The following is a 26,711-nucleotide window of genomic DNA, read 5'->3' on the forward strand; positions in this document are numbered from 1 at the left end:
AGTGATCTACATGTAAAAATGAAACTACACGGGCCACTAGAAGGAAATGTGGGTGAATTCCTCTAAGCTGGGTGAAAGGGAAGACCTTCTAACTATCATGAAAATCAAGACTGATACATAATTTGATACATAAAAGTTAAAAATTGTTGCATAGTGAAAAACCCCATATGCAAAGTCAAAGGACAAATGGTAAACTGGGAGAAAATATCTGTAATATATATCAGAGATAAAAGGTGAATATTGTTTAAAATACACAGAACATTTAAAAACAGAAAACCAGACCAAAAATACTATGGGAAAATGACCAAAAGACATAAACAGACAATTCACAAGAAGAGATTTAAAATGGCCCATAAACATGTGAAACATGCCAAGTAAGGGAAATACAAATGGAAACTCCACCAAGGTATCATTTCTCACCCATCAGAATGGCAACGGTCAAAACTTGACACCTGTTTCTGTCAGAGAGACTGGGAAACGGACACTCTCTTGCATTGCTGGTGGAAATGCAACATGGCAGAATCTCTACAGAGGAAAACTGAGCAATAGCGTACAAAATGATATACGCACTTACCCTTCGAACCTGCAATCTCACTGCTAGGAATTTACCCTAAAGATGTACCTCCGATTATATGAAAATGCACACGCACATTGTGTACAATTGCAGAATATTGCAAACAACCTGAACACCTATATGTAGGAGCAAGTTTGAGCAAACAATGGCATCACCTGTGACGTGGAGTACTACGCAGCTGTGAAGAAGACTGGGGAAGACCTCTGTGAAGGAATAGGGAGTGATTTCCGGGAGAGGTTGCTGGCTGTAAATAGCAAAGTACAGAAGAGCGCATGTTGGACATATGCTACCTTCTGTGTAAGAAAAAAAGGGGGGGGGAATAAAACATACACAGGAAGAAAAACATGGGAAGGATAAACAAGAAAACAGTGAACTTGATCCCTATGAGGGATGGAGTGAGGGGAGGATGGAAGGGACCCAGGAAGGAGTGCTTCTCTGGATGTGCCTTTTAGCCCAGTTTTGAAATTTAGAAGCATGTTTATGTTTTACATATTCAAAAACATAAAATTAAATCAGTAAGGATGGGGGTGGGGAAACTAGAAAGGAAGCTAACAAATGAACTCAAATGTATTTCAAATGAACACCATAGCCACACTGAAATGAAAAGAGAAAAAGAAAATAAGAACCAATCCTACTAACTCACAAGCACGGTCCTTGGCAGCTCTGGGGCGGGGGGTTGGAAGAGATTTGCAAACACACCGAGCTCTTCTGAATGGATGCTTTTGTGGTGCTATGAGCAGCACAATTGGGGAATTGTTTTGGATTATAAAATTGAGTGTGTGAGTAAGTGTGACGTTATTTTCAGGAGCCAGGGTTCTCACTGGGAAAGAAGGGGGCATCAGCTGTGGAACCGGGAAGGCAAGGAAGACCTCCAGGGTGTGGGCTGGGATCGGAGGCGCGTGGGTGGAGGTGGAGCTGGGAGCGCACAGGGTGTGGAGGGTCACTTCTGTGAAGGAAAGCGGGGTGCAGGATTAGGCAGTGGGGCTGTCAGACTAGAGGCAGACTCAGCAAGTTCTGCCAGCCTAACAGAGAGTTCCAGAGCAAGGACCGTCTATGGAGGGTCCCAGATTGGGCGGCAACAAGCAGATCCTTGTAGCACTGCCTGCAGAGTCATTGCTTCCCCAGAGGAGCACGACTTCCGCTTCAAAGCCGAGGGGGACCTTGAGCAAGCTGACAGCTGGAGACTGTGCTCTGCACAGCTGGGGGTCTGAGAGGCGAACTTCTTTGTCTGCACGGAGGTATCAGGCGAATGCATGATTTCCAAGATAAATGTATGTGTGTGTGTGTGTGTGTGTCTGTGTCTGTGTGTGTTTGTATACGTGTATATGTATATATGCAACTGTTTCTATATATCAGTTATTTCTTAGCTCTGTCTACTAGAAAGGCCTAGAAGCAAAGACACTCCAGTAGCAATAGCACCCTTAATGCCCAGATCTAGGTTTCTAAACCCATTCACTATGAAAGGATTAGGATCCTCAGAGAAACGGCCAGTTCCAGGGCTGGGGCAAGGAAGGTACTAGATGAGCCTTGAAAAGCTTATTATTCCAAAAAGTAAGGAGGTATTAAGAAAAAATGAAGACATATCATAAGAACACATCTTGAAGGGGCTCCAGGGGCCAAATCTAGGACAATTTGAGCACCAAAATAATTAAGAACAGTAATGAATTGTAAACCAGTGTGGAAACATGGGCATTCATGAGCCCATACCAATACTAAATAGATGAGTGAATGAATAAATGAATGAGTGAGAGAATGAATGAATGAGTAAGTGGATGAATGAGTGAACGAATGAATGAGTGAATGAATGAATGGGTGAATGAATGAATGAATGAATGGGGGAAGAAGGGCTCTTGCTTACAGAAGAACACCGGGCGTTGACTGAGAACCGGGGAGAGTGCTGGAGTTAAAAGCATTATTTTGCAATCATGGTTGTAAAGATTGGTCAGGGCCAGGGTCACCAATGGGTAATTTGGGAATTTGTTGAGGGGCTGGATATTTGCATGGTCTTAAGGAAAAATCGCAATTAGGCAGTGGAGAAATCAGGCAATATCCTGGCCAGGTGATAAAAATTAACATCTCAGCACAGAGCCAATGGGCCCCTGAAGGGCACACACATCACCATGCAGTCAGCTGGCAGAATCCCCAACCTATCTCTAACTATGTGGAAAACATCAGATCCATCCAAAAGGAATAACACGCTATTTTTTTTAATGGGGTCAGTGGGGGAGGGACTGTATTTTTCAAATATGTCAATGTCATAAAGACAAAGAAAGACTGTGGAAACGTTCCAGCTTGAAGGACGTTAAAGAGACATGGCAACTCAATACAAAACCCCGTCCTGGACAGGACCCTGTACAGCAGGAGAAAATGCTGGCAAGAACTGCATTGGGCCAATTGGCCAAACTGGAATATGGATGGAAAATCAGATAAAAGAATCGCATCCATGTTAACTTCCTGGAGTCAGTAATGGTATGTGGTTGTGTATGAGAATATCCCTTTTCTGAGGAAATGCACACTATGGTATTGAGGGGGAAAGTCCTCTTAAAAGGCTTAGAAAAATCTATACAAATGGGGGGGGGGCGGGCAAGAGGGGGCAGATTGAGGTTGAGAGACAAGGAGAGAGAGCTCGCAAACGATGAAACAAAGAAATAAAATGTTAGCAGTCAATCTGGACAAACAGTTATATGGGGGTTCTTTGCACAATTCCTATTCTTTCAACTTTTTGGTAAAGTTTGAAATTATTTTCAAATAGAAAAACAATCTTTAAACATGAGCCCTTTGTCTCCCCCGGCCGGTATTGCATAGAGATTTACCGGTGGGCCAGCCTCTGACCCTGGACGCCCCTGGGGCCCCACGTTGGCCCACCTCAGGGCCGAGGACAAGCGGAAGGCAGGACTCATCGTACTGTGAAACCAGAGGGAAGGCAGGGGTCCCGCGGCCCCATGAGCCCTGCAGGATGCAGCTGTCAGCCTTCCTTCCTTCAGTCCCCTGGTGGAGGATGTGCCACATGCGGGCAAGTCACCCGCCACGTCCCTGTCCCCAGAGCTGACCCTTCTCCCTACTGTCCTCTTTGGAATCCACTTGCACCCCAGCCTGCGAACACCCCTGCGCACAGAAAGCACACACAACCCCTTCTCACTTGCTTCTCGCAGTGTGGTCCCTGGCCCAGCAGCATCGCACCCCCGGTAGCCGCTCAGGCAGGATACTGTGCCTCGCCGCAGTCCTGCTGAACCCAAATCTGCATTTTAACAAGATCTCCGAGTGTTTGTGTGGGCGCATTAAAATCTAAGAAGCCCTGAGCTAACCCACTTAACTTTTTAAAAAAAGGTCACATCTAGAAAATGGGAGCTAAGGTAGCAGTTTCTGTAAGTGTGCAAATTACAGGGGCTGGGACTTCTCTGTGCCGTTGGCTCTTTGGCGGGCTGAGGGCACCCCCAGGTCTCCCCTGCCGCGTGGCAAGGCTACAGACCCCAGCCCCCATTGTGTCACATCTGTATACAGCGGTGGCGCTACGAAACATCTGGCAGCCTGTGCCTCTGTGACCTGGATTCCAGGAGGAGAGCCTCAGGACTGGGGCTGGAAAGAAATCACACTCGGGCAAACCGAATCCACGAGCACGAAGGCACTAGTTTACCACCAGTAAAACAACCATCTGGAATTAGCAAAAAGCATCTGGAACCAAAGGGGCCTCCAGGCGATTCGAGCTGTTAATCTTGATTGATTGTCCTTTGTGATCAAGAGAATTTCTTGTGGAAATTGATCCTGTGATCCTGTGTGGGATTGGGAGGAGGGGTGCAGGAGGGCATAGCGTCTACACCACCTGGGCCACTCAGCTCTACGTCACAGCCTGGTGCGGCGGGAAGGGCAGAAAACCAAATCCGGGCTCTTGGGCAAGACCTTGGGACCTTGGGCAAGTCACCCGTGTCGGGTTCTCAGTTTCCCACCTGAACAATGGGGTGGTGACAGCGCCTGTGTCTGCAAGGACTAAGAGGGTGCAGAGCACGGAGCACAGACTGTGCCTCCCACAGAGGTGTGTTGGGGGGCGGTTGGTTCTACGTCCTGCTCGTGGGCGGAGGGTGGGGAGTCGGGGGTAGAGGAGTGGCTTTTGCGTTCGGGGTGAGTCCGGCAGGGCCCCTCCCAGCCCGGGGCCTCAATCTGGTCGCCAGATCCATTGCAGCCGCGGTTCCTGTTTGTAAGGAGAAGTCACAGCGGCAGTGCCTCCCCGTGGGGCTATCCTATCCTGTCCTCACAGGGCCCAGCGCCTGTATTGTTCCCATTTCATGGGCGGGAAAGTGCCTGCACAGGGGGTTTAGACATCTCCAGAGGTTAGACGCCCCCCTCCTGCTCTGGGATTCGGTGTCAACCGAAGGAGGCAGGTGACATTTCTTCAGCTGGGGAGGATGGAGGTTGAGAGGAGGGCGGGGGTGGAGGCCAGCGACCTGCTTGGTCTCCAGATACCTCCCGACAAGGCCCACGTGTGGGCGTGCGCAGGGACCCCGGGGCCCTCTTCCAGCCGCTTCTCAGAGGTGGGGGGACCCGGGGGCTCCAGCTCCAGGAAGAAAAATGACTCCAGAGAGGGGCCCCGGAACCACACGTGGTGCGGGGCTGAGGGGACGTCTCGGGCCCCAAAACAGCGGTGCCGTCCAGGCTGCACGGACTCTGCGGCCACCCCTCCATTTCCCCATGGGAGTGAGAGTCGGACCCTTGACATGGAAGCCCCTTGTGGGCTTGTCTCTGAGGCCAGCTGGAAGGAAGGGGCGGAGGGGCTGCCCACCAAGAGCCAGAGAGGGTGCGAGAAACGCTCCCCCACACACGGGACGTGTCACCCCACAACTCCTCACCTGGCCCAGCTCCAGCTGTTAGGTCAAGACAGACGTCTGACCCCAAAGTGCCTGGTCCACAGGCTGGCCAACAACCCATGACCTAGGCAATGTCGAGAGGAGGTGCATGAGTCGGGGAGGGGTCTGAACCAGGAGATTCCGAGAGGACGAGGTGGAGGGAGCAGAGGCCGAGGGGCCGCCGTGATGGGCTATGCGTGCACAGACCCTGCGGCCGCAGGAGCCGACGGGAGTGTGCTGGGGAGGTGGGGGAAGGGAGGTGCTGGGGGCAGGTGGGAGGGTCCCCCGAGGGCAGAGCCCTGGGGTCATGCCCTTCAGACGCCCATCCCCAGGGAATCCGAGGGCAGGCTCCACACTCCCTCCCCGAGCTCCTCCTGACATTTCCCACCCTTGAGTCTGCACAGGGAACCCACCCGCTTCTGGGGACCTTGAGAGCAGCTAGAATACTCACCCTCATCCCAAAGAGCACACCTCCCCTCCCCTGTCTATCCTGCGGGCCTCAGCCCGACCCTTGACCATCCTCTTCTCAGAGCTGGCTCAGAGTTGGCCGATCCATGCCCCCGTATGGGGTGCGGTCCTTTACAGAGCTCCCCACTTCTAAACGCCCGCCCCATACCCCCTGCACATCCCCAGACCAGTAGATGCTGAGGGCAGGGATGGTTATCTCCTGGGCTTCACCTGGCACATGGTAGGAGCTGAATAAACACAAAAGGAATAGATCTTTAGAAGGGTGGGCAACCCACGTTGCAGACATGGCTGAGAAACGTTCAGGAAAAATAAATGGTAATTGATTGTTGTTTGTTCCTTTAGGATGTGAATCTTCCCAGTATCTCTAGCTCCCAGGAAAATCTTCCACGCATGTGCACGTCCTATGAGAGTGACAGCTTTCGGTGGAAATACAGGAAAGGCTGAATCCCTCACGTGAATCAGCACCATAAAGGATGGAGACCAAGATAATGGGAGGACACATAACTCATTATGCGGACAGACCAGAGGTGACCGTGACAAATTGACGCCCCTTCCCCAAACTTGCAGACATCGAGCAGAGAGTTTGGACTTACACTGGGTGTGCAAGGAGGGGGGTTGGAAACCATCTTTTCTTAGGGGGCAGGGAGATCGAAGCTGATATTTGGACTCCGGTTCTACACCCACCCAGAAGCCGATGGCAAAAGTCTGTTGACAAAACAAATGACCCAAGTTAACCAGGTGTCTGCTCTTGTGGGGTTTTTTTTTCATATTTGTGAAAAAAAAGGGGGAAGAGACAATCCAGGATGCCGAGACCCCGTTTATACCTCCAAAGCCAGATGTAACGCTCCAAGACAGGCTGGCTGGCTTTCAGTAAGATAGAAAGTCTTTGAAAGGTAAAATGCAACTCCCCTCCGTCACTGAGCAGAGAGCTCCCCAAAAACTCAGCAGCAGGATCTGATGGGCTGAGGGCAGGAAGTGCTTTGCTAAAAAGCCTATGTCAAGGCAGAATTCCAGAGCTGATTTGCTTGACCTGGAAACCAGCAGCTCAGTGGAGAAGCAGCACTTGTAGGTCACCTTGCACATTCCTGGAACCAGGAGGAGACCTCAGCCCTGCTGGGGCCTGGGGTCTGCAGCGTCCCTCCGTCAGACTCCATTTTCTGGAAGTGCTCAATTTGCCCTTGGAAAAACTTAAAAGAAAGAGACCAGGAATGGAGGGGATGGAATGAATTATCCAGTGGATCAGACACTTCGGTTTGAGTCCAGGACCTCGCAGAGTCTTGCATGAAATCTTACGAGCAATATAAACAGAGCGGCCGCCAACCTCGCCACCAGAAATATTCAATAATAAAACACAGCTGTCAGCGCTGGCGTTTCCCAAGCAGAGTTTGTCATTCTTGCCATTAGAAATGCTGACAAAGACAAAAACTGTAAAATGAAAGCCAGTTTTCTTTTCCCCACCAAAGAGGGAGGCTTTTGTGAACTGTAGTCTAAATAGTCACTTAAAACTAGAACTATCCATAAAAATAATTTAAGACAGAACTTCTCCTTGAAAACTCATTTTGGCCGAGTGTTTGTGAGAGACCTGGGTTGATCCTGGCTAGGATAATCGCTTTGATTTGAAAGCTGTGTCCTGATTATTAAAATACTCTCCAGCCCCTCTTCTTGGCTCACCCCAGAGGTAATTAAGCGGGAGTCTTCTTAGCCGACTCCAAGTGATGGGACTGATGCAGAGCTGGCAGCGGCGGTTGGCCCATCTTGTTGGGACTTTATGATAGTAACATCTTAAAATTGTTCTGTGCGAAGAGAAAGACCCAGATGTGGGTGACAAGAAACATCTGGGACCACAACTCAATCCTCTGGCCTCAAAGCTTCCCACTCCCTGGGGTCCCAAAGATGGCAGCAGGAATTTTGGTAATAAAAACAGAGCTTTTGAGGGGGCAGGGTGCAGGGAGACAAGGAAGCCAAAAGGGCATGGGTTCGGGTAATCGTGTGTTCTCGGGTTTTTTCTCGTCAGAGAGACAGGTACCATTCAAGGATACACGTCCAATCCAGGATGTGGGCTGCATGGAGAGGCGGGAGACGGGAAACCAGAGCGGGGATGGAGGCAAGGGGAGGGGAAGTAAGAGAATATACGAAGCGGCGTGGAGGCTTTCCAGGGACCCGGGAAGATGGAGAGTTTTGAGCTCAGAAGTTAGATGTATTCAAACCTCTGCACCTTAGATCCAAAAAGGGAAAAAAAAAAAAAAAAAAAGAGCATTAGAGGGGGAAAAATGGTGATGTTTAGTAGCACATGCTTGTGGTTCAATACAGCGTGTCACAGGATTTGGCTTGGAACAATGAAGGCCCGGGTCTCAAAGGAGCTTCTACCCTCGGTGGCTCTTCCTGCCTGTGGTTTGCCGTTTAAAGACCGATTACATTTCGCCAAGTGCTCAGAGAGGCCGGAAAAAAAGATGGCCCTGCCCTTGGACGCTGTTCTGAGCACGAAGTACAATGACAACAGGGCAGCGAAGCGGAGAAAGCTGGGACTTTAAAAGAGCAATTTTTACCCTAGCAGCAGGGAAGGACTGTTATCTCTTTTTTAAAAGAAAAAATTCCATATTTATTCCTGCTTCGCCTTAACTCAGAGGAGCGGGGTGCAATTGTAACGAGTCTGTTCAGACGGCGGTTCGCCCCAGAGCGGCAGGCTTGGTCAGACTCCGCGCAGGGATGCTGTAATCAAATGCACAGGTCTTATCTTCTTCAGATAAAGTAATCACCAGCTGAGAAGAGGCTGGAGCGGAGACTCGGGGGAACGTGCCGCCCGGGCTGGTGCCTTGACCTCTCCCGTTTCCTTGCCTCTCCTTTGAGGGAAAAAGGCGGTGTGGTTGAAGAGCTCTCTTGGGTGTGAAGTAGTACTGCTTTTTGCTTTGACTGGGGCATCACAGACCCTCAGAAAGTGCAGACACCCTCAGCCTTGCCCACCAGGGGGACCCACTAGGTGACCCGCACCGGGATCAGGCAGTATAGACCCGACCTGGGGCTGCCATCCCACTCGCCCTCCAAGAGCTCCTCTCAGTCACACTTTGAAAGGGTTCATCACATCAGACAGGCCTCCCCTGCCCTCCTTTCTGCTCATGGCTCAGGGAGAGAGGGAGGGGATCCACTGACTAGACAGCTTCAGATAAATCAATAAAACATTGTTTTAAAAAATGAAGTTAGCGTTCATTACCTCTCCATTCCATGAGCAGGGCTTGCCCCAGGACACTGCCAGAGATGCAGGTCCCCCAAGGTCATCAGTGCCCAGGTTTCCTGCTTTGTAGAATGAATTCACCCCAGGCAGTGGCAGGGGCCGAGGGACAGCTTTTCTTTTTAAGCCTTTCAAGTGCATTTTTGTCACATTGAAGAAGAGGACTGCGGAGTCCGGGATGGAATGTGTCTGCTTCCCCTCGTGTATCTGCAGCTGGCCCGGCACCCGTGCTGTCTCCACCCCACGGCCCTTCATGCGTTCCTGCCGGCCTCCAGGGGAACCTACCCCGGTCAAGACCCCTGAGTGTCCTTTCAGGTACCTTGACCTGTGAAGTAGGAGGACCAGTGACTTCTAACTCAGTTTGGGTCCTCGTGCCTTCACTGTGCACCTACCGTGTGTCAAGCAATCAAAACCAATGACACTGACCCCGTGTCAGTCACTGGTCACTGGTCTAAGACCCTTCCACGTATCAGCTCACTGAGTCTTGACAACGCCCCAGGGAGATAACTAGGGAGGGTTATCCCCACTCGACAGAAGGGGAAACTGAGGCACGGGAAGTCGAGTAAGTTGCCCAAAATCACAGTGGTCGTTAGTGGAGGATGTAAGATTCCAACCCCATCTGACGGCCTCACAGCCGAGGCCCTGAGCCCTGTGCTCCAGGGACGTGGACCAAAGCATCAGCCCAGATGGCACGGAGGCCCCCATTCAGGCAGACGTAGACCTGTCAGTGCTTCAGACCCCTAAGTCTGGCTGCTCTGCCTCCATCAGAGGCCTTGGGGGGAGTGGACGCTCCCACTCACTGCCCGGGGCCACCACGCTGCTGGAGGGCCACTTGCAGTGAGGCACAGCCCTAGTGCAGGAATTTTGTTCTTCCATAGAAGGAAGCTGTATTTGCAGAAGGAGCCACATTTGGCTGGTGAAATTCATCCAATCGAAAGTTGTACCCAAGTTGTTATAATTCAAACTCAGATGTCGATTTCAACTCCTATCTCACAACTATTTTGAGCCCAGGAAAGCCCACAAGTGTGTCTATTCTGAGACGACACAAAAAGATCCAGTTAGAAAAATGTTCAGAGAAACTTGGGAATTATAATTACTCCTACACCCGAGAGCCTTCAGCTACTCTCATTTTATAAAGTGGCTTTGCAGAAACTGCATCTGAATGTTCTGCCCCAAAGGCGGTGGGAAGGGGGTGGTGACAATATTTTTAATTGATAGAAGGCTCCCCCACTGAGAGGCTTGCAGGGGAAATGGGTCCAGGAACTCGTGGGCAAGCAGGCGTCCGCAGGAAGGTGCAGAGGGGGCTCCGTGGCAGCTCAGACAGAAAGGGGCCCATCGCAGGGAAGAGGAGAGAAGGGATTAGGTAAGGGAGGACCAGGGGCTCAGCAGCATACAATACCAGACTTATTTTAAAAACAACAATGTTGGCCTCCATTTAGTGGCCGTTTTATGTTTATGGCCAAGACTATACTAAGCCCTAGACATGAACTCATTGAATTATCAAAAACAACCCCTCAAAATAGATTCTGTTGGAATCCCAATAGCACTGGGATTTTACAGCTGAAAAATTAGGGCAGAGAGGTTTAGTGACCCTGGAAAGTCACACAGTAGAGCGCTGATTCCAGGATTTGAATGTAAGCCCCTGACTCCTGGGTTTCTGCGCTCCGTCTCGTGTCATTCTCAGACGAATTGGAGTGAATCAAAGGGTGGCTCCCAGAAAGATATGTCCACGTCCTGTTCCCTGGAACCTGTAAATGTGGCCTTATTTGGAAAAGAGGTGTTTGCAGATGGACTTCAGGATCTCGAGATGAGATCATCCTGGATTATCCAGCTGGAACTTAAATCTAATGACAAGAGACACACAGAGGAGAAGAGCAGGTGGAAATGAAAGCAGAGATTGGAGGCACGTGGCCATAAACCAAGGAAGCCAGAAACCACCAGAAGCTGAAAGAGGCCAGAACGTAATCTCCCCTAGAGCCTTCAGAAGAGTGCAGCCCTGCTGACACCTTGACTTTGGACTTCTGGCCCCCAGAACTGTGAGCAAATACCTTTCTGTTGTTTCAGGCCATTTAGTTTGTGGTAACTTGTTACGGCATCCACAGGGCACCGATACACCAGCGCTATAAGGTTAGCACTCAGTTAAAATGAGGACGCCCAGGCGCTAGGGGTTAAGCGACTGCAAGCACACATGGCAGGTGGCCAAACAAGGACGCAGACCCCGTCTGTCTTCACTCCACACGGCTCTCCCCATCAGCCCGTGAAGCATCCCTGTGAAGCATTTCCAGGGGGCATCTCAGGTTCAGGGAGGAGAGAAACGTCCCGACACTAAACAGGGGTCAGTGCCGGGGAGAGGCTCAGTCTGCCGGGGTTCTGGATTGCCCACTACGGACCGTGGGTTGGACAGAAGGTTCTGGGCCACCATTGATTCAGTGATTTGATCTGCTTGAGCACTCCCAGTTCTAGGAAACTGAGGCAGGCCCTCCATCTTTCAGATGTTCCACTTAGAAATTCTTCCCTTGTATTGGGCTCAAAACACCTTCCAAGGATCCTTGCCATCCCCTGGGAGTTACTCTGAGCGTGCCAGAGTGAAGGGACTTGGTGTGGTCCTGGAGGTGTGCTACCCCACAAAATCTGAGCAAAGATTCCTGCCCTCAAAGAGCTTATGGTCAGCCAGGGAGTGCACTTGACGATATCTGATGTCAACATGGGATTGGCAGAGGGAACCAGTTCCAGATTCAAGAAGACAGGGCTTCTCTCCTCATCTCTTGAGTCATCCTGCCCGGCACAGGGTTGCCCAGAGGAGTTGGAGGAATAATCATCACGATAGTAATAAACACAGGGATGGCTCCCATGGGTCCAACGCTGCTGCCGGCCAGGTGCCACTCTGAAACCTTTTGTCTCATCCTTACTTGGACTCCCGCCAAAGGTGCCATCACTACTCCCATTTTATAGAGAAGGGGAGGAGGTGAGACTCAGCCTGGCTGGGGCCCTTTTCTCAGGTTACATGGTCGTTAAATTTCTGAGCAAAGATTGGAACCGAACTGTCTAAGTCCAGAGGCTGGGCTCCTGGTCTCTTTTTTTCCTAAACTGCCCACTTATGGATGAAGCACTTTGCACCACTGCCGTCCGCTAGACCATTTTCCTGGCCTTGATAACCCTCCCAGAGTCTCCTTGGGCCTGTCACATGAGCAACCCCAATAAATATCTGAGCGGGATGGAAAGGGGTGGGGACCGGTGGGCTGACTTGGTCTGATCGGATCCAAGTTGATTTTAATGGACTTAAACTGAGCTGACGTGGTTTGAGACGACTTGACATGAGCTGATGAGTTGAATAAAAAATAGTTTCGGGCTATTTCTGGGAAACTAAAGAAATGTCACTTTACCCCTTTGCACGGAGACCCACCCAGCCCTCTTCCCTCGGACTATGTTGGAGTCGGGAGTGGGGAAGGGGGTGTTAGGGAGGGATGGACGGTCCCAGAAGTGAAAGCACTGGGAGCCTGGGCAGAGCTGGCCAGGACCACAGACACCAGAGCAGGGCAAAGGCAGCCGAATCTGCGCCAGGAGTTGGGTTTCAAACTCTGAGCCAAGGCTGGTGCAGAGGCCAGCATGGGCGCAGACAGAGGGAAAATCAGAGGTCAGGTAAATAGGAAGAAACCGAGACCCGTGGCCTTGACCCACCGAATGTCTCCACTGGGGCCAACGTGGTTCCAGGGTCCATGAGGGCGTATGCCCTCCAGGGTTTCATCTCTGACTTTGGTTCTGGAAGTTTCTTTTCCTCCTCGAGGCAATGCAGAAGCTTGGGAACAGTGAGAGCTTTGAAGTCAGACAAACCTGGGTGAGCAACTCTGGCGGACTTGCTGTGGGCAAGTCGCTTCAGCTCTGGGGGCCTTTGGTTTCTCATCTCTAAAATGGGAATATTGTTGTGCAGAACAGAAAGCGCTCCGTGGAGAGCACTGAGCCCTGCGCTTGGCACGCAGCAGGCACACAGTTAATGCTAGCTGCGAGTTCGGCCTGGGGGCGGCGGGCAGAGGGAGCTGAGGCCGTCCTCCCGTTGCCACCCCAGCTGCCGTCGCACCGATTCCCCCCTCTGCATTGTTCGCTGACTGTAACAGCTCTCTCTGACCATATGCACTTCACATGCGTGATCTCATTTAGGCCTTACAACAGCCCCGTTATTATCCCCGCTCTGCTCATGAGCAAGCCAAGGCCCCGTGACCAAATGTCCTGATTTGCCCGGGACTGAGATGTTGCCTAGGATGTGAGACTTCCGGTGCTAACACTGAAAACCAGGCAAGCTGGCGGGCCTAGACTAGAGGACCTTGCCCTGGTCTCATGACCAGCCCTCAGCAGGGCCACCGTCAGCCGAGCTGGCTGGATTCCAGAATGTGCAGACCCAGAGCAACATCCCCCCAGGGACCATCCTTGAATGGAGGCAACTCAGGCAGACATGGACCGTCTCCTTCTACCTCCACCCTCCACAAACCCCTAGAGAAGTTGCAGGCAGCTTTGTCCAAAGAGGCATCCTTAGCATGAATCCATCGTGCTTCCCAGCAACCCCATAGAGAAGGCATGCCCCAGCCCCATTTCACAGCATGTGTAAACTGAGGTCTCCTGAGGTCAAGGAAGTTCCCTTGAGGCCTGTAACCACACAGTTCTGCACCCACATGCCCCTGGAGGTCTGGAACCGACTTTGGAAATATTCAGAAGTATTTGTGGGAAAGAGGAACTGTCACTCAGGTTTCATTTAGGGCATAAACAGTCATTTTATAACATTCCTTAACCCAACCCAAGGCAAAACAAACAGGGAAGTAAACATTGGTCTGCGTCAGAGGGCTTGTCTCAGGGAAAATCACTCACCTCAAACTCCAGCCTGAGCCCAAGAGGGGAGGTGGGGTGGTGGGTAGAGAGGGGTGGGCAGGAGGGCTGCAAGGACACATTAGGAAGGGGGGCTTCTCAGCAGGGCTGCACCCTGTAGGGTTCACAGACAATGTGTCACAGCCTTGAGAATGAAAATCGCAAACATCCTGCCACTAGACCGTTCTGGACGGCGACACCGCCAGCTTCTCTGTTGGTGGATGGATCCCCCAGCCCGCTGGGCCCTGCCCGCTGCCCTCAGATGTAGCACCTCGCTTGGCTGTACCTGAAGCCGAGAAATTAGATAAAACTGTGGATCAGTCAGGAGCAGGCAGCGGGGTGACCGTCAGATCTTGTCTGGGTTGCAAGATCTGGGTTCCGGGCCCTAGAAAGTACCTATTCTGTGGGGCAAACAGGAAACCACTGCTGGGGGCCTCCGAGGGTCTCAGGCTTCTTTGCGGGTTTGGGGGATCATGGGAAAGGCAGGCCCTGAGGACCCAAGTCACCGTGGGGAATAAAATGGGAAGACCAGTCTCCATCATCATCGCTCGTTTTAACTGAGAGCTTATGGCATAAGTGCTTTTCAGATGTTGTCTCCTTTATTCCCACCGTGGCCCCCAGGGAAGAGCAGTTTCTGGCCGGTGTCCCCAGCTTGGAGGAGACTGGGTCCCCAGCCTCTAGGTCTCCATTCCTAAACTCTCGCTCTGCTGACCTGGAAGCTGGGGCGTCGGCGTCGAGTGGGGCCAGCCCTGGGCCAGCAGGGAGGCCGTCCGGGGGGCCCTGAAGCCCCCTCACTGCCCTGAGTCCTTTGTCCTCATCTGGGCCCCCAGTCCCCCAGCTGAGTGTTTGGTTGGTGTGGACTGTTTCAGCCTCGGACTCTCAAGGAGCCCAGAGGCTGCCCCAGCGAAGGCTCTGAGACCGGACCCCCGAGGCCGTCCAAGCCGGGATTTCAGGGACCGGTCCTCACGACTCATCTCCCAAGACGCTGAGCCACACGGGGAGGGCGGGGCTGTGCATTCGCAGATCCCAGAGACCCCTGGGCTTTCCGGCCCTCCCAGGTGGGGCCAACTGAGTGGGGATCCTCCAGGTCCCACCTGCCTTCCGCCCAAGCAGTTCCTGACGCAGGGTTCCCAGCACCGTTGCATTTGAAGGAAGAGCGGAGGGTTGCAGAGGGTGAAGGGGGTCGGTACAGTAATGTCGCTTAGCACTGTCTTCAGAGTGGCCTGTAATGACCTAGGTTGGGGGGAAGTGCGGCCCCCTCTGCCCCCAGCAGCAAAGCAAAGGCCTGAGTGCACGTAGCTCGTCTGAGAAGTGGCCTGGGGAGCCGGAGTGCAGGAGGGAAGCAGGTGGCAGGCAGGTGGGAAGGGAGGGGGGAAGAGGCTCAGGGGCCCTGGCTGCACTTGCACCGCTCAGGGGCTCAGGGCCCCCGGAACAGGGATGGCGGGGGAGGCGTTTATCCACTGGCTCCTGTGCCCCGTGGGTGCTGACAGGGGCCAGAGGCATGACAGGCTCACCTGGTCCACTTTCTGTGTGGGCCCTCGTGGGTGCTCTGCGGGCAGCAAAGCCCCAGGGCAGGCAGGGATCGTCAGGTGGGCACTCAGAACAAAGCAGCGCGGGCGTGCAAGGTGCATGGGGAAGACTGAATGAAGAACAAGGGCCGGGCGAGACAGAGGGAGGTGAGAATGGGGGAGAAAATGGAAACTCAGACGGAGGGGTCTGAGATGCCAGCCCCGAAGACCACCGTGCTGTGTCTCCCGGCTACAGGTACAGGACTGCCCGAGCGAGCGCCACGTCCCAGCCCTTTAGCTGACTTGTCAGAATCCACGGCCGCATTTCCGAGGCCCAGTGCAAACTGAACATGCAGGACCTTCTGTTCAAAAATTGTTAAGAATTTCAAGGTGGGGCCTCCCTGGTGGCGCAGTGGTTAAGAATCCGCCTGCCAATGCAGGGGACACGGGTTCGAGACCTGGTCCGGGAAGATCCCACATGCCGTGGAGCAACTAAGCCCGCGAGCCACAACAACTGAGCCCGCAAGCCACAACTACTGAAGCCCACGTGCCTGAGCCCGTGCTCCGCAACAAGAGAAGCCGCCGCAATGAGAAGCCCGCGCATGGCAACGAAGAGTAGCCCCTGCTGGCCGCAACTAGAGAAAGCCCGCGCACAGCAATGAAGACCCAACGCAGCCAAAAATAAATAAATAAAAATTAAAAGAAAAAAGAATTTCAAGGTGGTGACAGCAAAGCATTAAACCGAGCTCGGGACCCTTTAGAACACGGGGCCCTGGGCACCTGCCCAGGTGGCAGGCCCGTGAAGCCAGCGCTGGTTAATATCATCGAGGCTTAGGGGGGTCAGGGAGCTTGTGCTGGTAAATGGCTGGGCTGGGGTGTAAAAATCAGTTCTGTCTGACCCCTAAATCCTTGCTCCCAATCAAGGCTGGGTTCCGGGTCTTCAGAAGATGTAAAGGAATCCCGTGTGGGACTGACTGCAGCACCAGGGCACAATTCCGAGCTAACCCAACACTCCCACGCACCAACATGTGCCATGTGTGCCGTGTTTGCTGCCCAGCATCCACTCCCAGTCTGTTTGCCAACAGCACCTGGCTTACCTGTGGGGACTTCTCCTCACTCCTGTTCCGTGCACAGGATGGGGTGGGGCTGACCTCACCCTTAATTCCTGGGGAAGACACATGACCCAGGCCTAGCCAATCAGGGCTTTTCATTCTTTTCATCTTCCTGACTACAGTCATTGGTTCAAGGATGTGCATGTGGCCCCATCTCAGCCAATGAGAGGCAGCCACAGAAGTTGGGAAAGTGACGCACTCTCTCACCAGGGGATGTAAAGCTGCAGGAACGTAAGCTGGGAGCTCTGGGAAGCCAAGGCAGGGGAAGGCCCTGCTTGGGACAGAACTTACATGGACAAAAGCATAGTCAAAGGATGGCGAGAGAGAGAGAGAGAGAGAGACATTTCTTGTGACATTGTTAGAGCCCCTGGATCTAGCCGTTCCTGAAGCTGCCTCAATCTCTGAACATTTTTTCTTAAGCCAGTTTGAGTTGGGCTTTTGTTACTGGAAATGGAAAGAGTCCTGTGATAAATGAACATAGTTTGAGATACTGATCTTTTACTATTACCAGGCAAACAACAACAACATTTGAACCTGGTTCAGTGTCCCCAAAGAATAATATGGTCAGGGCTCTGGGCTTAAGAGCGGGGACCACAGCCTGGCAATGAGGAGCTTCCCACTCCTATGAGCCCTAAAATCTTTCTAGACATCCACAGGCAACCTGATGGCTAGAACAGCGTTTGAATCCACCCACCAATGGGTCTTCATGAACACCAGCACCGTCCCTGGACAGCGGGCACGTGGTTTCTGTAGGGTGGGGTGGCTTTCATTTCTGGCTCGTCATGGGAGTGGCTCTGGGAGCTCAACAGACCGAACAAAGGGAAGCCAGTGGCCAGGATTAACCTGACACCCAACACTTCACGGCTTCCACACCAGGGTGTCAGAAAAACCCGGAATCTTCCGGGGGCTAGGTTTGCGTTGGAGGAGGGAAACCCTTAGATTCAGAAGGAAGCTTCTCTGGGTGCAGACAAGCTGATCCTCCCGGGACTGTGACAGGTCTCAGCAGCATTTTAAGTACGAGTGCACAAAGGGGTCTGCAAGCTTACACCTGGCGGAGAGACCCAGTGAGGGGGGAACTTGGGGACGTCTCAGGAGGCAGCGGAGGGGGTGGCAGTTGGGCCTCAAGGTGAGCAAACGTGGCTGAGGAATCAGGAATTATGAGTGTGGAGAGAGAGAGGGATGAGAATAGACAGACAGGACAGAGGCGGAGAGAGAGGAGGTGGGAACGGAAACCAGCGTAGGCTAGCGTTCAACCCGAGAAAGGAGGGGTCGGAGGAAAATTTTCCACTTTCTTCCCCTGAAAGCTCCCTCACCAGACAGGCTTCTTCACTGCTAAGAAGCTGTGTTTTGTTTTGAATTTTTTTTTTTTTTTCATCAGCGAACTGTCAACATTACAGATGCTTGGTATGAAGGGGAAGTCAGACTCTTCAATCCCTTTGGAATTTTTGGATAAAATTTCCTGCCTCTGTCTCTCTGTCACATCATTAAGGAGAGGTTTATTTTCTTTGGGGCAACAATGTCGACTCTGATTAGCTTTCAACAAGACAGACTCGGCAGTGAGTCGCCAGGATGGGAAATTAGGGAATGTCTTTTCGGGTCTTTTTGGGGGTTCTACAAGTCAGTAATCACTTTCCTCTTTCCTAAAGGGAAAGCAGTTTTGACGGGTGTGAAGGTGATTTTGTTTTTATATAGACGTAAAACTCACCCATGAATCAGAAGGTAATGGGGGGAAATGGGCCTGTTAACCCCGGTACTGAACTGTAACATGCCCACGGAAGTACGAGCTCATCAGAGATGCCTGGGCACCAACTCATCTCATGCTCGCTGCAGCCCTACGAGGTCCTCCGGGCTCTGCCCATTTCACAGATGAGCGTCTGAGGCTCAGTAGCACCGGCCGTGTCCGGGATCACATGGCTTCATGGGGTGGAGCCAAGGTCCAGACCCTGGCAGGCAGAGCCCAGAGCTCACTCCCTTCCTCACTGACCACGACCTGCTCTCATCAGTGTTGGCCACGAAGGGGGCATTATGGGTCCTACGGCTGATGGCCCCGAGCCTTGTCTGAGCATCTGACCCTGCGATCCCTGATGGGTGCCCTAGCACCCAGGAGGTGCACAGGACGTGATATTGAATGAATAGATCCTCACCACATACACGCATACTGGACAGATGTCCTGGGAAACCACAGAGAGGGCTTTTCCGGAGATGAAACTCATCCTTGACAAATCGCCCCATCTCGATGCACCCTGAAGCAGACCCTGAGACAAGGCGTGGATGCAGGTAGTTAATTAGGGTCGTGACACCAGGAAGCAGGGGTCAGAGAAGAGGGGTGATAAAGCTGCAGCTACTCCTTCCGAGGAATTGTGGAAGGCACCTCGGAATTGCCCTGCTGAGACCAGGCACCCGGGGTCTTCACCCACTGACTCAGACTCATGGCTGAGGGCGGCCAGGGGCCTTTCTGGGCCACCCCTGCAGATGGGCTGGATGGATGAGCTCTGGAGTGCAAGAAAGAGCCAGCAGGCAGCCGGGCTGAGAACAGAGGGCAGAGGATGGGCACGTGGACTGACCGAGCTGCAGAATTTAGCATGGTTGAGGGAAACCAGGGAGGCCAGCAGCTTCTGGTACAGGAGTCCAGAGGGAAGAGCAAAAACCAGTGACATTTTTGAGGGCTTACTATTTGCCAGTATCTTAGTCTGTTTGAGCTGCTATAACAGAATACCACAGACTGGATGTCCTACAAACAATAGAAATTTATTTCTCACAGGTCTGGAAACTGGAAGTCCAAGATCAGGGTGCTAGCAGATGTGGTGTCTGATGAGGGTTTCCTGGTTCATAGATGGCTGTCTCCTCACTCAGTTCTCTCATGATGGAAGGGCTGAGGGAGTTCTCTGGGGTCTCTTTTATAAGGACACTAACCCCGTTCATGAGGGTGGAGCCCTCATGACCCAATCACCTCCCAAATGTCCCATCTCTGAATGCTGTCACACTGGGGGTTAGGAGTCTAACATATGGATTTTGCTATAGACAAACATTCAGTCTATACTCCCAACTAGTAAGCACTAGCCTTGTCTCCACTCTACAAGTGAGGAAACTGAGACACAGAGAGGTTCTAATCTCACCCAAGGTCACCCAGCCAGCAGGCAGCAGACAAGGATGAGGCTGGGCAGTCTGGACTCAGAGCTTGTGCCGGTAACCAGGGCTGGGACTCAGGTGATCGAGCAAGGCGCTCAGGTTTAAAATTTAGGGAGATGTCACTCTCAGGGTTGGTCCTGTGCAGAGGTGGTGCCTGAGAGTCAGGCCTCCTTAAATTCTGCACCCTGAGTGCCTCACTTGCCTCACCCTGGTCCAGGCCCTGCTCATGGCTCTGTGCACTCTGCCCCCTGGAATGAGCTCCCCTGCAGTCCTGCACCCGACCCATCACACATCGCTCACAACCTGCACTGGGGGACGTGCTGGCTGGGTTCTGAGGCTGACCTAAGGTCACATGGCCCCCACCTGCAGAAGGGGTAATTGAGACAATTATGCAGACTGTTTACACAAGAAATAATTTGTCCCTTTGATCTGAATTTTTCAAGAGGCTTCAGGTAACTGACAATAAAATACATTACAACTTGATTTTAAAATGTATTGGAGGACTTCTAGTTTCCTCTCCAACATGTAGAGCTTAGAACTCATCATTCTCATCCTCACAACAAGAAAAAAGCAGAACAAACTGAAAATCAACATCTCTTCTTAGATCCTTCAAGGAATTGAGGTTCCAGGGCAGACTGCCTCCCCAGAAACTTGGGAGACAGACAGGCAGATACAGAGTCCTAACTTACAGAGACCAGAAGCTGCTGAAGCCAGTAGTGGGCAAGAACTCCTTAACAGCAATTGACTAATTGCTGGAGGCTGGGTGTGGGCTAGCTTGAGATGAAAAACTCCAGGGTGTCCCGTTTCAAGAAGGGTCCCACACTTTCATGAGTTTTCCCTTCGGAAGTCCCACTTGTGCTTCCAACAGGGGGAGGGGGAGACAACCCTTTTGAAATATGCCCCAAACCTTCTATTCTCCTTAGCAAAGGCCTGCACTCAAGGGAAAAAACTTTACCAGAGCCTGATCACCTAGGGCAAGGGCAACTAGATAGCTGGAGCCCCCTCTGGCCTTCCATCTCACTTTAGGGGAGAGGAAGAAACTCTTTTGAAGGTCACAGCCCAGAGGCTCTGGCCCACAGAGAAGATTTGATGATAAGATTACAGAATAGTTCCTTTCCTCATTACTTTACTATCACATCACTATACTAGATCCAGTCTAATAACAGGAGGTTACAAGTGAGAGCCACGGAACACAGACTCAATTTAAGAAGGAATTTCCAGGGAAAACCAAAGACAACAAGAGGATGAAAACATGGACATGAGAGGAACTTGAAGCCTTTGTTGTTACCTATGTTTACAACAAACATGAAACACAGCCCAGCTCTGAGCCCCAGACTGTCATAGCGCCTCACACTAAGTCCTGTTTGCCTCAGCTCCTGTTACTCAATACAACATGTCCAGATTTCAAGAAAAAGTTACAAGGCATACTACAAGGCAAGAAAAAACACAGTCTGAGAAGACGAAGGAGACATTAGAACCAGACTAAGTAATGGCAGAGATTTCAGAATTATCAGGCCAGGAACTTAAAATAACTATGATTAATATGCTAAGTGCTCTAATGGAAAAAGTGGACAATATACAAGAACAGTAAGCAAAAAGGTGGAAACTCTAAGAAAGAATCAAAAGGAAATATTGGAAATCAAAAACACTGCAAAAGAAAGTAAGAATGCCTCTGATGAGCTCATGAGTAGACTTGGCTGAGGAGAGAATCAGTGAGCTTGAAGATGTGTCAACAGGAACTTTCCAAATTGAAAAGCAAAGAGGAAAAAAGAGAGAGAGAGAGAACAGAAGAGAATATAGACTATCCAAGAAAAGTGGGACAATTACAAAAGGCATAACATAAGCATAATGGGAATAACAGAAGGAGAAGAAAAAAGAAAGGAACAGAAGAAATATATGAATAATAATGTGGCTGAGATTTTCCAAAATCAATGACAGACACCAGGAAGCACAGAGAACACCAAGCAGGTTAAATATCTACAACCTAAGCATATCAAACTGTAGAAAACCAAAGACAAAGAGAAAATCTTGAAAGAAGCCAGGGCGGTGGGCGTGGGTGGGAACCCACCTTACCTACAGAGGGACAAGGATGAGAATTACATCAGATGTCTCTTCAGAAACCATTCAAGCAAGAAGAGATTTGAGTCAAATATTTAAAGTGTTGAAAGAAAAAACCTGCCAACCTAGAATTCTGTATCCAGTTAAATTATCCTTCAAATTTGAAGGGAAAATAAACTGAGGGCATTTGTCACCAGTAGACCTGCCTTGCAAGAAATATTTTTAAAAGTTCTTCAGAGAGAAGGAAAATTCAGATCTACATAAAGAAAGAGCATTGGAAAGGGAATAAATGAAGGTAAAATTGAGACTTGTATTTTCCTTACTTGTAATTGATTAATAGATAACTTCAAAATTATAATAGCAAAATGCATTGGGTTATTATAGCTTGTGAATAAGTAAAATTAATGACAACAATATTACAGGAAACAGAAGGAGGAATGGATTGAGAACACTCTGTTATAAGGTATCTTCACTACCCATGAGGTGGGATAGTGTTAGTTGATAGCGGACTTGAATCAGCTATAAATGTATATTGCAAACTCTAAGGCAACCATTAAAAAAAATTTTTTTTAAAGAAGCATAATTGATATACTAGAGAAGAGAGACAAATGAAATCATAGAGAATATGCTCAATTAAAACCAGAGAAGGCAGAAAAACAAAAGACAAAAATTAACAAGTACAATGACTAGAAACAACTACAGTAGATATTAATCCAACTATGTCAATAATCACTTTAAACATCAAGGTCTAAATACACCAATTAAAAGACATAGACTTACAGAGTGGATAAGAAAACAAGACCTGACTATATGTTGTCCACAAGAAACCTGCTTTAAATGTAATGACACAGATGCATTACAAATAAAAGGGTGGAAAAAGATAGACCATTCTTTTTAATGAAAAGAAAGCAGGAGTGGATATTTTAATTCAGACAGAGCAGACTTCAGAGCAAGGAAAGTTAGAACGATAAGGAAGGAAGGAAGGGAAGGGGGGAGAGAGGGAGGGGGGAAAGAAGAAAAGAGGTGTTTTGAGGTGTTTTTTTTTAACATCTTTATTGGAGTATAATTGCTTTACAATGGTGTGTTAGTTTCTGCTTTATAACAAACTGAATCAGTTATACATATATATATATATATATCCCCATATCTCCTCCCTCTTGCATCTCCCTCCCACCCTCCCTATCCCACCCCTCTAGGTGGACACAAAGCACCGAGCTGATCTCCCTGTGCTATGCGGCTGCTTCCCACCAGCTATCTATTTTACATTTGGTAGTGTATATGTCCATGCCACTCTCTCACCTTGTCCCATCTTACCCTTCCCCCTCCCCATGTCCTCAAGTACATTCTCTATGTCTGCATCTTTATTCCTGTCTTGCCCCTAGGTTCTTCAGAACCATTTTTTTTTTTTTAGATTCCATATATATGTGTTAGCATACGGTATTTGTTTTTCTCTTTCTGACTTACTTCACTCTGTATGACAGACTCTGGGTCCATCCACCTCACTACAAATAACTCAATTTCGTTTCTTTTTATGGCTGGGTAATATTCCATTGTATATATGTGCCACATCTTCTTTATCCATTCATCTGTAGATGGACACTTAGGTTGCTTCCATGTCCTGGCTATTGTCAATGATAGTCATTTTCACAGTGTTGATTGTTCCAATCCAAGAACATGGTATATCTCTCTGTTTGTAGCATCTTTAATTTCTTTCATCAGTGTCTTATCGTTTTCTGCATACAGGTCTTTTGTCTCCTTAGGTAGGTTTATTAATAATCACTTGATTCTTAATCCTGTTTATATTTAATTATAAACATAAGACTGATTTTTAGAGTAAAAAGAATGAAAAACATCTCCATCGTGTGTCTTTGTTCCCAATAATCCCTTTCAGATAGATCTGTGAAGTAATACAGAGCACAGTGTCGACATACCTTTCATTTCAAAGGCCGAAAAAAATAGGGCTTAAGTAGTGAGATCATTTCTATTAGGCTTTATATTAGTATCAATTAATGAGTTAATCAGTCAAACGAGTATCAGTTGATTTAATCTCACCCAAATGAATGGGTCTCTATTGGTTGATCAATGTGACAGAGCATCAGAGTTCAATGGGCAGGAAGAAAATTCTGCCGGCATAATGTGAGTCTTCACTTTTCCCTTCTGAATCACGAAAGTACCTCCCGTTCCTACAGGCTTATCTCCATAATGTTTTTCAAGAGTCTGTCTCATACAAGTCACAAAGTTAAGTTTTCCAGTTCTTCTTTTGGCTTTCACCTCAATGACCTTTTAGTGCCTTGGAAAAATGCTATCACTTACTAAATATTATTCTTTTTTTTTTTTTTAATTTTTGTTTGCACTGGGTCTTTGTTGCTGCGCGTGGGCTTTCTCTAGTTGCAGCGAGCAAGGGCTACTCTTTGTTGAAGTGCTCAGCCTTCTCATTGCAGTGGCTTCTCTCGTTGTGGAGCACAGGCTCTAGGCAGGTGGGCTTCAATAGTTGTGGCACATGGGTTTAGTTGCTCTGCGGCATGTGGGATCTTCCTGGACCAGGGCTCGAACCCGTGTCCCCTGCATTGGCAGGCGGATTCTCAACCACTGAGCCACCAGGGAAGCCCAAAGTATTATTCTTAACCTTAGTTTTAAATGAGACTCTCACTCTGCCTGTAGTATTTTCTGAATCTTTTATAACTGGGTTATTTAAAGAGGTTTGGGACTTGGGTAGCTTTGGATTTTCTTAAGAAAACTACAGTAGTAGCAATAAGCATTCAAATTTTTAGCTATCTGAGAACTTTTGGAGAATACTGCATTTTTAGAACAGAATCACCTTTCCAGGTTGGCCTTCACTGGCAAAAAGATTAGCCAGTAATGCAAACCCCAAATCATGATATTTCTCACTGTATTTCTCTAGTAGGCACCCTCCATCTGCAGAGTTAACATGAGCAAAGTAACTTCCATTCACAGGAGGTTTGTGTTCACTTTCTGTTTGAACAACTGGCATAAACTCAGAATTGAATCCAAGAGTCTGAAATGCGCCTGCTCCTGCTCCAAGAACAAAAGCTCCAAGAAGCTGGATTTCTTTTGCGATTTTATTTAGATCATAAACTTTTTTTTTATTTATAAGAGGCAATAAGTAAGGCACACCTCCTACTTCTGCAATTCTAGTTTTCCCACAGATACCTTTTACGGGAAAGGTAAATGGCTCCTCAGTCAAATTAGGGCAATCAACTACAGAGACCTGGACATCAGCAAAGGTATCCGTTAGCCCCTTCTGCAGAACTCCAAACTCCGGAACTCCACACTCCAGAGGCCCTCCTTTCAATGTGCTGCCTCTCCCCTTCTGCCGAAAGAGGTATTTTTAAAAAAGAGTCCAGGGTTTCCCTGGTGGCGCAGTGGTTAAGAATCTGCCTGCCAGTGCAGGGGACACGGGTTGGAGCCCTGGTCCACAAAGATCCCACATGCCGCGGAGCAACTGAGCCCATGCGCCACAACTACTGAGCCCACACACCACAACTACTGAAGCCCGCACGCCACAACTACTGAGCCCGCACGCCTAGAGCCTGTGCTCCACAACGAGAGAAGCCACCGCAATAAGAAGCTCGCACATCACAATGAAAAGTAGCTCCAGCTCACCGCAACTAGAGACAGCCCACGTGCAGCAATGAAGACCCAATGCAGTCAAAAATAAATAAATAAAAAATAAATAAATGTATTTAAAAAAATAAAAAGAGCCCAACCAAGAAGAAAATGTGTCTCCAGAAACAGAAGAGAACTTCTCTCAGTTGCTTCACCCTCTAGAAAAACTTAATAAAAATTATGCATTCAGTAAAACAAATGCTGGAAGACAAAATGATTTTCAAATCCTATTTAAGATATAAACTGACCAAAGGGAACAGATTTTTTTTTTTTAATTTTTACATAACTAAGAAATAAAATTTTTAATGACAGAGAACACAACAGATACAGCTGGAAATGAAATATTAACAGAGAGAAAAGGCGTGAGATAAAATGAATACACATGAAAAGGGCAAAGAGATCAAAGCTGAGGGAAGCTAACAGAGGTGGAGGCCTGTTGCAGGAGATGCGATATAAGGGTTTGGGGGTGTCCCTGGATTACAAAGCCCAACAGTGGCAATGTGTTCAGAGACATGAAGCAGGAAACTTTCCCTGAAATGAAGAAAAACCTCTGAAACTTTATACTTAAAAAACTCATATGTTCCAAGAAACTTTTATTTAAAATGCCCAACACCGAGATATGCTGTAATTGAACAATTGAATTCCAAAGACAGAGAAAGACTTCTTCAAACATTGAAGCAGGAAAACAGATCACGGAAAAGGAGGGAAATATTTGAGCTGCCCTGACTTTTCCACAGAAACACGTTGCACCAGAAAACAACTTCCACAAAGTCCAGACGGGCCGTGGATGTGACCTGGAAACGTTACATGTAGGCAAGATGTTCAAATCAACACAGTGGGTAGTTGCTCCACACACAAGAGAACACACATCCCTGGAGAAAACTCCTTGGGGAGAGCTTTGGAAAGAGAACTGGAGTCAATTTTTTTGACAGTGAGATCCAACCAGCAAGAGAGTAATCAAAAAAGAATTCAGACCAAATAGACAACTACCCTACGACCCAGCAATTCCATTCCTAAAACACCCTAACAGAAAAGAGGGCAAATGTCCAGACAAAGACCTGCACATGAGTGTTGGAAGCAGCTTTATTCATTGTAGCCCAAATCCGGAAAGAACCCAAACGTGCATCCACGGGAGAATGGACAAACTGTGATACATCCACGCGGTGAACACTACCCAGCAGTGATGCGTGAACTATGGTCCACACGACACTGATGGATCTCCCAGTGAAAGAAGCCAGATGTACATTTTACAAGAGCCAGTGTTCCCATCTCAACTCACTTTACGTGACGATCAAGAACAGGCAACACAGATCCACA

The sequence above is a fragment of the Eschrichtius robustus genome, chromosome 16 (assembly GCF_028021215.1).
Source record: "Eschrichtius robustus isolate mEscRob2 chromosome 16, mEscRob2.pri, whole genome shotgun sequence".
Taxonomy (NCBI): Eukaryota; Metazoa; Chordata; class Mammalia; order Artiodactyla; family Eschrichtiidae; genus Eschrichtius; species Eschrichtius robustus.